The following is a 10,101-nucleotide window of genomic DNA, read 5'->3' as shown; positions in this document are numbered from 1 at the left end:
CTTAAAGTATTCTCTTCATTGGCTTTAGGGTTTTTTTGTTCTTTTACTTTTTTCTTTAAGATTTATTCATTTATTTGAAAGTCAGAGACACGGCTGGTGCTGTGGCACAGCAGATTAAAGCCCTGGCCTGAAGCGCCAGCATCCCATATAGGTGCCGGTTTGAGACCTGGATGCTCCACTTCCAATCCAGCTCTCTGCTATGGCCTGGGAAAGCAGTGGAAGAAGGCCCAAGATTCTGACAGCTCACTGGGATGCACTTTGGAGGAGCTCAGCTTCATTCTGCATGCTCATCTCCATTCATTTTCTTTTTTCTTTTTTTTTTTTTTACAGGCAGAGTGGACAGTGAGAGAGAGAGACAGAGAGAAACGTCTTCCTTTGCCGTTGGTTCACCCTCCAATGGCCGCCGCGGCCAGCGCGCTGTGGCCGGCGCACCGCGCTGATCCGGTGGCAGGAGCCAGGAGCCAGGTGCTTTTCCTGGTCTCTCATGGGGTGCAGGGCCCAAGCACCTGGGCCATCCTCCACTGCACTCCCTGGCCACAGCAGAGAGCTGGCCTGGAAGAGGGGCAACCGGGACAGAATCTGGCGCCCCGACCGGGACTAGAACCCGGTGTGCCGGCACCGCTAGGCAGAGGATTAGCCTAGTGAGCCATGGCGCCGGCCCTCATCTCCATTCATTTTCATTCTCTCTCTCTCTCTCTCTCTCTCTCTCTCTCTCTCCCCCCCTCCCTCCCTCCTTCCCTCCCTCTGTCCCTCTGTCCCTCTGTCCCTCTCCCTCACTCTCTCTGATACTGGGCATACAGGCTATTTTTTTTTTGGAGAGTTTGAGGTTTTTTTGTTGTTGTTGCTCATTTTACACATACTTCTCTTTTCTTATTATAATTCCTGATTTGGTTCAAATGTAGACAAAATAACTTAGACAAAGTTCAAACATTATCCAATATTCACATGGTTACATATGACTGTGAGTATGCAAGTAATACATCTCATAATTTTAAAAAATTTTGAGAAGCAACAAATTAAAAATAAAATTAATCCACAATCCAAAAACCTAAACCCAAATATTGCTAAGACATCAGTCTATTCCTAAAGCAGATGTTTCTTTTTTTTAACTTTTATTTAATAAATATACATTTCCAATGTACAACTTCTGGATTATAGTGGCTTTTTCCCCCCATAACCTCCCTCCCACCTGCAGTCATCCCATCTCCCATTCCCTTTCTCATCCCATTCTTCATCAAGATTCATTCTCAATTATCTTTATATACAGAAGATCAACTTAGTATATACTAAGTAAAGATTTCAGCAGTTCGCACCCACACAGAAACACAAAGTATAAAGTATTGTTTGAGTACTAGTTATACCATTAATTCACATAGTACCACACATTAAGGACAGAGATCCTACATGGGGAGTAAGTGCACAGTGACTCCTGTTGTTGATTTAACAATTGACACTCTTATTTATGACGTCAGTTATCACCCGAGGCTCTTGTCATAAGCTGCCAAGCCTATTTTTAAGGCTACCACTGAGCTTGCCAGGGAGGAACTGTCTAGGGCAAGTTAAATACACAAAACCCACACAAATCTCACTATTCTTAGAGAAAGTCAGCCAATTTTCTTGAGTAAATGCCCCACAGGTGGCTGCAAGCCTTTGGTTAAATTTCCAGAATTATCAAAAACTTGATTCTGACCACTTTTACCATTTTGTTGTTCCCTTTATGAAGGGATAAATTTTCAGATGTTCTCACTCCACTGTTTACATAGGTTTCCACTGATGTCACCTACAACATGCTGTTAAATCTCTAGTCTCAATGACTCTGAGCTAAATATCTAATTGTGGGATAAGATTAGGGAAAAGGAATAAAAAGAGAAACTAATTTTCATGAGCGCTATCCTGAGAAGGTTGATGAAATTTTCAAAGTACTTCTATATTTAGTCATCTCAAGCTTCAGATTAAAGTGACAAATATTTGGACCCTTTTCTGCACACATATTAGACACAGTCTGGGGCAGGACTGAGCTCCAGCTCCAGCTTTGCTTCTTACAAGTGCAGTGACCTACAACAAGTTACACAGCCTCTGTGACTCAGCACAATATATATCACAATAGGCTACTGGGGTACAATACCTATCACAGAGGTTATTGGGAACATCCAGTGTTGAATGCTGAACACAGATGCTTGGCAGCCCAATCAATATCATCTGTAAGAATTATTATTTTCACAGTCTGTAACAGTACAGTACGTTTTTGAGTAGAGTTAAACTAAAGGCAGTTTTTTTTTTACCTGTTTTTGTTTTTGTTTGCTTGCTTTAAAAACTTTAAAAATCTATTACAGCATTTAGGAATGAAATTTCCCACAACACGAATTTATTCATTGTATTGGTATGGAAACAAAATGTGATTTCTTTACTCAACAAATATTTATTAACCATGCAGTAAATTTCAGGCACTATGCCACACACAGGCATAACAAAGACAATAACATATGTTCCCTGCCCTCAAGGGGCTAACAGGCCAGGAGACTGACAGGCCAACAAGCAACGTAACAAAGACTGTGATGTGATGTGATGTGATGCAATGTGACGTGATGTGATGTGATGATCAGTGTGATGTGATGTGACGTGATGATGTGGTGTGATGTGATGTGATGTGATGTGATGTGATGTGACGTGACGTGATGATGTGGTGTGATGTGATGTGATGTGATGTGATGATGTGTGATGCGAAATGAGAACACCAGTGGAAGAACGTGACAAGAGTATGGCTTTGACGTGGGTTCTTTTTCCATCAACTAAATGAATTAAGTCATGGCTTGTTTAAAATTTCTAAAGATGAAAGGCAAGCACCTTGAATTATGGAGAACACAGGATTAGTGTTTCCTACACAAAAAAGGGCTTCCCTATCAGTGTGGTCACTTCTATACATCTTTCTTTTTTAAGACACAGACAGCTCCCGTCCACTAGTTCACTTCCCAAATACCTGCAATGGCTCAGGCGAGGCTAGGCCAGGCCCAGGCTGAAGCTGGAAACCAGAAACCAGTCCACGTCTCCAAGTAGGCAGCAAAGAATCAACCAATTGAGCCATCACCACTGCCTCCCAGGGTCTGCATTAACAGGAAGTTGCAATTAGAAGCTGGAACTGGGAATCAAACCCAGGCATCTGATTTGAGACGTAGGTATCCCAATCTGGGTGTTAAGTGCTAGGCAAAACACTGGCTCCACTTCTAAGGCTTTTCACCTAAAAAGTTCTTTTGCATACTTTTTGTTTATTATGCATTTTTTTGTATCTTTTCTCTTTCTCTTCTCCATTCATCCTCTAAGAGACATAGGTAGTTCCCAAAGAACAAGTGCTTTTTGAATTCTAAGGGTGATTTATAAGTACACAGAAAGTAATTTTAAGCCTAAAATGTCTACACAAAAAAGAATATAATTTCTCATACAATCTTGTGCTTATTGAAAGGCCAATAACTTTAATTCCATTGCATTTTTCAGAAATCTCAATCGTAATCCTCTGAAAAACGTTGAAGATTCGTATCTTTTTAAACTGCCAGCATTAAAATATCTGTAAGTATTAAACTAATTCTTTTTTATTTTCATCAAACATTAAATATTTGAGATTGAGGCTAAAAAGTCATGATTTTAAATTAGGTTACTGAAAAAAATAAATTAGGTTACTGAAAAAAAGTTATTGACTGAGGCAAGAACTGAGAAAGAATTTATCATGGGAAAGACAGCTGGCAGAGGGAGACAGTGTTACATGCAAATACATGTTAGGAATACCATCTATCCCAAGCAAAGAGGTATAGATGTAAATTTTTTAAAGAAAAAAATAAGAATTAAAAGAGGTCAATGTAGTATAAAATGAAAAATAAGACAATGGCAGAAAAAGGTGTAGGTTCCACTCTTCAATGCCAAGGTCATTAATCTGATGATGCAAATAGTAAAGTCATTTCAACCAGGGCTTTCTGGAACTGTCTCCATGACAAACTCTTGAGCTGTCTTGCTTTATAGAGAAGCCAAAACTGATGTAACCACATCTTCCTGAAACAACCTTTTTAAAGACAGATCTTTTTATTGAGGTCCATACCATGAATGTTTGGGCTTTCTCCTTCAGAGACTTGGGAACAACACAAGTACCACTTACCACAGTTGAGAACATCCTCATGATGACTCTTCAATTGGAAAACCTGTAAGTTATCTTTTTCTTAGGTTTATTTCCATGTAAGTCTGTAGACGTGTTTTCTTAAGTCAGGCTTATGGAGGTATAATTTTTATGTATTTCAATTCACACTGTAAAGTTTGCTGAGTTTTGGCAAACACGTGGTTATGTAACCACCACCAAATTCCTGATGTAGAACATTTCTATCAACCCAAAAAGGTCCCTCATGGTCCTTTCCAATCAATCGTCTCCTCCCATCCCCAGACCCAGGCCCTGCAAACCACTCATCCTGTTTCTATTCTTGTAGTTTTTCCTTCCACAGTGTCTTATAAGCAAAATCATGTAGTAAGTGTAGCCTCTTGTGTCTGGCTCCTTTACTCAGCATAATCCTTTAGAGATTAAACTACTATTCATGTTGCTGCCTCTACCTATTGCTAAGTAATATTCCAATTGTGTAGTTACACCAGTTTATCCATTTCATCAGCTTATAGAACTGTGTTTTCCAACTTTTTGCAATTATAAATAAAGCCACTAACAGCACTCACATGGAGGTCTGTGAGTGGATATGTGTCTTCATTTCTTTGGTGTAAAGATCTAGGGGTAGGACAGTTCATTACCTACTAAGTGTATATTGAACTGTTTAACACACAGCTAAACTGTTTGCCAAGTAGCTGCTGCAGTCTGCACTCTCACCAACAATGTTCGAGAGTGGCACTTGCAACATGTGTTGTCCCAGTCCTCAGATTTCAACTTTTTTAACAAACATTTAGAAACTGGACATTGTGGCACAGCATTAAGATACCACTTGGGGGGCCAGCACCATGGCTTACTTGGCTAATCCTCCACCTGTGGCACCGGCATCCCATATGGGCACCAGGTTCTAGTCCCAGCTGCTGCTCTTCCAATCTAGCTCTCTGCTGTGGCCCGGGAAGGCAGTGGAGGATGGCCCAAGTGCTTGGACCCTGCACCCGCATGGGAGACCAGGAGGAAGCACCTGGCTCCTGGCTTCAGTTCGGCGCAGCTCTGGCGGTAGCGGCCATTTGGGGGGTGATTGGGAGGTGAACCAATGGAAGGAAGACCTTTCTCTATGTCTCTCCCTCTCACTGTCTAACTCTACATGTTAAATAAATAAATAAATAAATAAATAAATAAATAAGATACCACTTGGGATGCCTACATCCCGTATCAGAGTGCCAAGTTTGAGTCCCAGCTACTCTGCTTCCAGCTAATGTGCACCCTGGGAGGTAGCCGATGGTAACTCAAGTATTCTGGTCTCTGCCACCCATGTAGGAGACCCACACATTGAGACCTATGTCCTTGGCATAGTCCTGGCCCAACCCTGGCTGTTATCAGCATTTGGGGAAGTGAACCAGCAGATGGAAGGTCAATCAATCAATCTCTTTCTCTCTCTCTCTCTCTCTCTCTCTCTCTCTCTCTCTCTCTCTCGTTCTTTCAAATAAGTTAAAAAATAAAACTTTTTTTAATGTAGCTCTTCTGCCAGTAGATAAACAGTGGAATCTCTATATGTTTTTTTAGTATTTAAAAATAGTTACTAGAGAGTCAATCAGTTCTCTCACCAAATGCCACCAAGACCAGCATTGGGCTGAAGCTGGAATTGACAGCTGGGAATTCAACCCAGATCTCCCATGTAGGTGGCAGGAACCCCAGTTACTCAACCAAAGAAAGGCAGAAGAACTATATTAGCAGGAAGCTGGAATCAGGAACCAGAGAGAAGAATCAAATGCAAGTGCTCAAATGCGGGACTCAGTCATCCTAACGCTGGCACCTTGGGTACACTCACTGCAGTTTAAACTTAGACTTCTCTAATAACTGACGATACTGTTGTGCAAATATCTTTACCAAGTGTCTATTCAAATCTGTTCCCATGTAGTAATTTGATGGTAATCTTAGGGAGTTTTAAGAGTGTTTTATATGCTCTGGGTATGAGTACTTTCTCTCAGATGTATGTTTAGTAAATATCTTCTCTCTGGTTGTGAGTTATCATTTCACTCTACTAAGTGTACCTTCTGAAGAGTAGAAGTTAATTTTTTTTAATGTTGATGAGCCTATAGCAACTTTTATCTTGTATGGTTTGTCCTTTTATTGTGCCTTTCCTGAAAAAAATCTTTCAAATAACCCATTGTCTAATCTAAAGTTACAGAGATTTTCTCCTGTTTTCTTGTAGAAACTGTAGAGTTACATTTAGGTCCATGATCCTTTCTAGTTAATTTTCATGCAGAGTTTGAAGTATCTCAAGTTTTGAAGTTTTAAAAAGGATTTCCTTAGAGCCCTATTCTGACATTTTACCATAAACTCACTGCAACTTCCATTGTGACCTCCCCCCTGCCAATTGGACAAGCTAAACAGAAACTATGATAAGGCTAGTTGAGCGGACTCCACAAGATAAGAATGGGGAAAGGCCTCTCACAGCATACCCTGCCCTAATCACTTCTGTCAGATCACCTCCTTGACTAACTTTCCCACATCATCAAGTCCACTGGTTTCTGCTCTAGCCTCCTCTTCCTCAACCTTGGGCAGCATCTGCCACAGTGGATCCTCCCAGGTCAGTGAGAGGCCTTCCTCTCCAAAGAGTCAAAGCTCTCATCATCAACAAGCTTTCTCAGTTAGCCAAGGCTGTGGTGTTCTAGCTGCTTTTTTCATACTTGACCATCAGTGGACAGGAAAAGTGCTAGCATTTTCTGGAGCCATGTGCAACCAAGGCTATAAAAACCTGAAAGCAATTGTTACACTGGAGTTCATTATTGGAAGTCCTCAGGAGTTTAGACAAAGCAGGCCAGCTCACTTGTGTCGTGACTCATAAGCGATGGTCCTTAATGCATTCTTAAAGACTTACTTATTTATTCGAAAGGCAGAAATACATGTAGGGTTTTTTTTTTTGCCAGAGTGTTTTGGCTTTCCATGCCTGTAATACTCTCATGGGCTTTTCAGCTAGATCCGTGTGCCTTAAGGGCTGATTCTGAGGCCAGAGTGCTGTTTAGGACATCTGCCATTCTATGGGTCTGCTGTGTATCTCACTTCCCATGCTGGATCATTCTCTCCCTTTTTTATTCTATCAGCTAGTATTTGCAGACACTAGTCTTGTTTATGTGCTCCCTTTGGCTCTTAGTCCTATCATTATGATCAATTTGAACAGAAATTGATCACTGGAACTAGTGAGATGGCATTGGTACATGCCACCTTGATGGGATTGAATTGGAATCCCCTGGTATGTTTCTATGTGGGTGCAAACTGTTGAAATCTTTACTTAATATATGCTAAACTGATCTTCTGTATATAAAGAGAATTGAAAATGAATCTTGATGTGAATGGAAGGGGGGAGGGAGAGGGAAAGGGGAGGGTTGCGGGTGGGAGGGAAGTTATGGGGGAGGAGCCATTGTAATCCATAAGCTGTACTTTGGAAATTTATATTCATTAAATAAAAGTTAAAAAAAGAAGAAAAAAGAAATGCAGAAATACAGAGAGAGAGAAAGATCTTCCATCTGCTGGTTCCTAGCTCAAAAGACCACAACAGCCAGGGCTTGGCCAGGCCAAAGTCAGGAGTCGGAGCTTATTCTGAATCATGTGGGAGCAGGAGCCCAAGCACTTGGACCATCCTCTGCTGCTTTCCCAAGTGCATTAGCAGGGAGCTGGACCAGAAGCGGAGCAGCTGGGACTTGAACCAGTGCCTATAAGGGATGCTGACACTGCAGGTGAAGGCTTAACCTGCTACAGCACAGCGCTGGCCCCTTTATTGCATATTAATGTGCAATGGTCTTTAATACTTAAATATTATCTAGTAAGAATAAGTTATACCTCAGGTCATTAGCAATTTCAAAAGATTTTCCAATATTTTTTAAAATTTTATTTATTTATTTGACAGATAAGAGTTATAGACAGTGAGAGAGAGACACAGAGAAAAAAGCCTTCCGATGGTTCACTCCCCAAATGGCCACAATGGCTGGAGCTGCACTGATCGAAGCCAGGAGCCAGGTGCTTCTTTCCAGTCTCCCATGCGGGTGCAGGGCCCAAGGACTTGGGCCATCTTCCACTGCTTTCCCAGGCCATAGCAGAGAGCTGGATCAAAAGCAGAGCAGCTGGCACTAGAACCAGCGCCCATATGAGATGCCGGTGCTGCAGGTGAAGGATTAACCTACTGCACCATGGTGCCGGCCCCAGATTTGCCAATATTTTTGAAAATAATGATTTGGGGCCCAGCGCTGTGGTATAGTGGGCTGTCTCCACCTGCGGTGCCAGCATCCCATATGGGCACCAGATCCAGTCCTGGCTTCTCCTTTTCTGATCCATCTCTCTGCTATGGCCTGGGAAAGCAGTAGATGACCTAAGTGCTTGAGCTTCTGCACCTGCATGGGAGACCCGGAAGAAGCTCCTGGCTCCTGGCTTCAGATTGGCCCAGCTCTGGCCATTGAGGCCATTTGGGACGTGAACCAGCTTAAGATGGAAGATCTTTGTCTCTGTCTCTCCCTTTCTGTGTTTGTAACTCTACCTCTCAAATAAATAAAAATCTTCTAAAAAATAAATATTTTATCACTGACATCATCCCTAGTGCATCCATTTTAGTAAGCAGCAAAACTACAACATTCTCTATGCAAGATGCAGTGTTCCTGCCAGAAATGGTCCCTAGTGGGGCTGGTGTTGTGGCATAAGGTGAAGTTGTCTGTGATGCTGGCATCCCATATGGGAGTGCCAGTTCAAGTCCCAGCTGCTCCACTTCCCATCCAGCTCCTTGCTAATGAACCTGGGAAAGCAGCACAGGATGACCAAAGTGCTTGACCCCCTGCCACCCAGGAGAGACCTGAATATAGTTCCTGGCTCCTGGATCCTGGCTCCTGACTTCAACCCAGCCCAACCCCAGCTGCGGTGGCCATTTGGGGCATGAACCAGTGGCTGGAAGATTTATTCACGTTCATTCTTTCTCTCTCTCTCCCTCCCTCTCCCTCTCCCTCCACTCATTCTCTCTCTCTCCTGCACCCAACCATCACTCTGCCTTTCAAATAAATAAAACTTTTTAAAAAAAATCTTAGCCACTCAAAAAAATAAATGTTCCCTGGTGATTATATTCAGTATTGGTCTTAGAAGGATAAATTGAGGTGCATGCTGTAAAACAACTGATTTGAATGCCTCAAAAATCCCAATGCCATGAAACACTGCAAAAAAGGAACAGTTCTAAACTGAAGAAAATTAAAGAGCCATGAAAATAAAATGCAATGCCTGATTTAAAAGTAGCCAAGACATGTTTGGGACAACTGAGAGCACCTGCATGTGGACCACAATAGACGGTGATGTTAATGTTAAAGCTGACTGGGTGATAATAGTGTTGTGGATATGCAGGAGAATGCCTTTGTTCTTAGGAGACGCAGACTTCAGGTTTAGCAAGAAAAGGTCATCATATCTACAGCTCATTCTCAAATGGTTTGTCCAAGAAGTGCATAGAGACACACACGTGGAAAGTGAATGTGGCAAAATGTTAGCAACAGTTGAATCTAAGTGAGAGAACATGTAAACTCATGACACCAATCTTTCGGATATTTTTGTAGGCTTGAAAATTTTCAAAATACGAAGTTAGGGGTAGAAAGGACTTAACAAAAATTTCCTGTTAGAATTGAAGTCTAGTAAAACACTAGCTTAGCATTCTGAGTGCATTCTTTCTTTTTTTTTTTTTTGTTTTGTTTTGTTTTTAACTTTTATTTAATGAATATAAATTTCCAAAGTACGATTTATGGATTACAATGGCTTCCCCCCATACTGTCCCTCCCACCCACAACCCTCCCCTTTCCCACTCCCTCTCCCCTTCCATTCACATCAAGATTCATTTTCGAATATCTTAATATACAGAAGATCAGCTTAGTATACATTAAGTAAGGATTTCAGCAGTTTGCTCCCACACAGAAACATAAAGTGAAAAATAATAGATGATTTTTTTAAAT

The sequence above is a fragment of the Oryctolagus cuniculus genome, chromosome 17, assembly GCF_964237555.1.
Source record: "Oryctolagus cuniculus chromosome 17, mOryCun1.1, whole genome shotgun sequence".
Lineage (NCBI taxonomy): Eukaryota > Metazoa > Chordata > Mammalia > Lagomorpha > Leporidae > Oryctolagus > Oryctolagus cuniculus.
This window is presented reverse-complemented; position numbering follows the sequence as displayed.